The sequence below is a fragment of the Leptonychotes weddellii genome, unplaced genomic scaffold (genome assembly GCF_054177405.1).
Source record: "Leptonychotes weddellii isolate Sample4059 unplaced genomic scaffold, ASM5417740v2 HiC_scaffold_20868, whole genome shotgun sequence".
In the NCBI taxonomy this organism is placed as follows: Eukaryota; Metazoa; Chordata; class Mammalia; order Carnivora; family Phocidae; genus Leptonychotes; species Leptonychotes weddellii.
The window spans coordinates 1-3,153 of NW_027795790.1; the positions used below are offsets into that span (position 1 = coordinate 1).

The 3,153-nt window shown below is 37.9% G+C and overlaps 1 long non-coding RNA gene across 1 annotated transcript; it reads right to left on the reverse strand.

Moving 5' to 3' along the window:
- Positions 1 to 1,278: 1,278 nt before the first annotated feature.
- Positions 1,279 to 3,123, reverse strand: LOC145718735 (uncharacterized). Its single transcript, XR_014141993.1, has 2 exons — positions 2,794 to 3,123; positions 1,279 to 2,057 (listed from the first exon to the last, which is right to left on the reverse strand). It is a non-coding gene; the product is annotated as an uncharacterized LOC145718735 (long non-coding RNA).
- Positions 3,124 to 3,153: the final 30 nt, after the last annotated feature.

A 3,153-nucleotide genomic window follows, 5' to 3' on the forward strand; every position in this document is an offset into this window, starting at 1 on the left:
AGCAACAAGGCTTCCAAGGGGCAGTCTTGAATATTATATTATCATGTTTTAGCACTCTTTTTCACCATGGTCCACTTTAGTGGGACAAAAGGCCTGTTACTGGGAAAAGCTCCTCCAAACTGCAGACACAGATCCTAGAAAGAAGTGTCAGGAGAACTCATAATTCGAGCCATAATGCATTCATGTCATAAGGTCTAGTTATTGCAACATGACAGGCCCAAAGTGCTGATGCAAATTCACATCACCGCTCACTCTAGGGTTAACCCAACCACCCACGACAGCAGCATTGCACTCATTCTGAAGAAGCCACATTGGAGCGTTTTATGCTTAAAAGGAAGGTGATAGAAATTAAAAATCAGAAGGATGTCAAAACCCTGTTGACCCTGGCCTGACGAAAAAGTAATTTACTGGAAAACTGTGGAAAGCCCAAGCATCTGTGAGTGTATGTTTACAGTGGGAGCATTGACATCATTGCTTCAGACTTCTGAGCAGGCAAAATTCCTGGTGGATTACCTAGGACTTTCCTTGGTAGACCCTAACAAGATGTCCATTTTTCTTTCTAGTAATATTAGCCAAGCTCCATTTATTGAATGTTTACTCTGTGTCAGGCAGTCTATTGAGCCCTTCTACGTATCTTCTCTTTTGAATCATATCACCCCTGTGAGGGATGTATTATTATTATTATTATACCCTCTTTATAGATGAGTCAGTTGAGGCCCAAAGGCACATGGTTAACAAATGTCATACTGGGGATTCCTACCCAAGTATTTCTCACCCATTATAACTACTGTTACATGCCTTGTGAATTTTAAATATCAGCCCTCCAATAGTGTACTAAAAGTAGAACTCATTCAAAAAAAAATAAAAAGGGTAGAACTCATTCTTCTTCTAAAATAAAGTTCTCTGGGGGCACCTGGGTGCCTCAGTCGGTTAAGCGACTGACTCTTGGTTTCTGCTCAGGTCGTGATCTCAGGGTCATGAGATCAAGCCCTGGGTCAGGCTTTGTGGTCAGCGGGGAGTCTCCCTCTGCCCCTCCTCCCGTTCTCTCTCTCTCCCCTTCACTAAAAAAATAAATAAAATAAATCTTAAAAAAAAAAAATCTGAAGATGTACAATGTTCATGTACAAAATCAGAAGAAAAGACCACCATTTTTAGACGAGTTCCTGGCCCCAGGAGAACCTTTTAAAAACCACTGCTCTACAGCAGTCAGAATGATATAGAATGCTCTATAATGACATGGCATGGGAGAGACACCAACTGACCACATGCCTCCTCCCCTTTTATTGGTAAAAGCAAACATACAGTAAAGGTAATAGATTAATCACTTTTATAAAGCCAGTATGAAGCTTAAAAGACAAAAGTAGTAATATCAGTTTTATCTACAGGAATTAGTTAAGGGATACACAAAATAAAAAGATGTAAACTAAGACATCAAATAAATAAAACAAGGTGGGGTGTAAAAATGTAGTGTTTTAAAAATGTGTTTGAATTTAAGTAACCATCAACTTAAAATAGACTGCTATATACATAGGATGTTATATATAAACTTCATAGTGATCACAAACCAAAAATCTAAAGGCATCCAAGCATAACACTAAAGAAAGTCCTCAAATTAGAAGGGAAGAGAGCAACACAATGAAGATGCCGAATGAAAGAACAAGATTGAGGCCTCATTTACCACAAGCCTATGCTACTTTTGTCTACATTAATAAGACCATGAATATACCATCAAAACCATAAACCTATGTGCATTCATTGAAATGGATATTTTAATAACAATGATACACAAAGGAAACTAGCTGCTATTTAAAGACTCCCTATCATTCCCATCTTAGTCATCAATCATTCAAGTGAAGGCAAGGTAGATATATGTGAACTTCTTTTTAAAAATTCAAATTGTGGGGCATCTGGGTGGCTCAGTCACAGTTAAGTGTCTGATCTTGATTTTGACTCAGGTCACGATCTCAGGGTTGTGAGACTGAGCCCTACATTGGGCTCCACACTGAGCATGGAGCCTGCTTACCCTCTGCTCCTCAACCCCTGCTTGCACTCCCTCTCTGAAAAAAAAAAAAAATCAAATATTTGCTTGATTTAGCTATTTAGAAAATTGCTCTACAACTGCTCAAGACATTTTGTAAAACGTGAAATAGAAGTGTTATAAGTAAAAAAAAAATGCTATAAGTAAGAAAGCAATGAAAAATGTACTCTCATGTAAGAAAATAGGTCATGAGACTGGGCCCTACGTAGGGTTCCACGCTCAGTGGGGAGTCTGCTTGAAAGTCTCATGCTCTCTCTCCCTCTTGCGCACTCTCTCTCTAAAATAATAAAATCTTTAGGGGCGCCTGGATGGCTCAGTCGTTAAGCGGCTGCCTTTGGCTCAGGTCGTGATCCCAGGGTCCTGGGATCAAGCCCCGCATCGGGCTCCCTGCTTGGAGGGAAGCCTGCTTCTCCCTCTCCCATTGCCCCTGCTTGTGTTCCCTCTCTCACTGTGTCTCTGTCAAATAAATAAATAAAATCTTCAAAAAAATATATAAATAAATAAAATCTTTAAAAAATAGTAAAATATGTCAGTTTAGTTATATTTACTAAATAAAGTTAATAATAAGTATCTCTTGAAAGTAAGAGCTCCAGGAACTAAAAAAAAATCATAAAATTTCTGTCTCATTTCTTTATTAGCACATATAATTATGACTTTTACTTAGTGTGTGTTAGTTAAACAACTCAGAATTTCACCAAATTAAAAACAAAAATTATATCAGAAATCTGAAACCCAAGGTAAAAAAGATAACTAACCTTGGTCAAGAAAGTCTCAATGCCATTCTTTGTAGGCCATGAGCTTGAGGTAGGAGTCACTAGGTTTTCTCTTGGAGCAACATATCTATTCAACAGTGAACTATTATTCATATTTCTAACAGAAGGCAATTCTAGGACAGGTCTCACAGTAATAGTATTAATCAGAGACTTTTTTTGCTGTGTCTCCACCAGAAGTTTGGTACTGGTCTCTACCAGCTTCTCATTAGTCCTGTTAAGATTACAAAACACAATGCTTAGTATTTCATTTCTCCCCAAATCATTCCTAAATGACTTGCATTTTTTTAAAGTTTCCATAATAGTAAACAGAATGTGCCATTAAACGGTGTTTTAACACTGAAA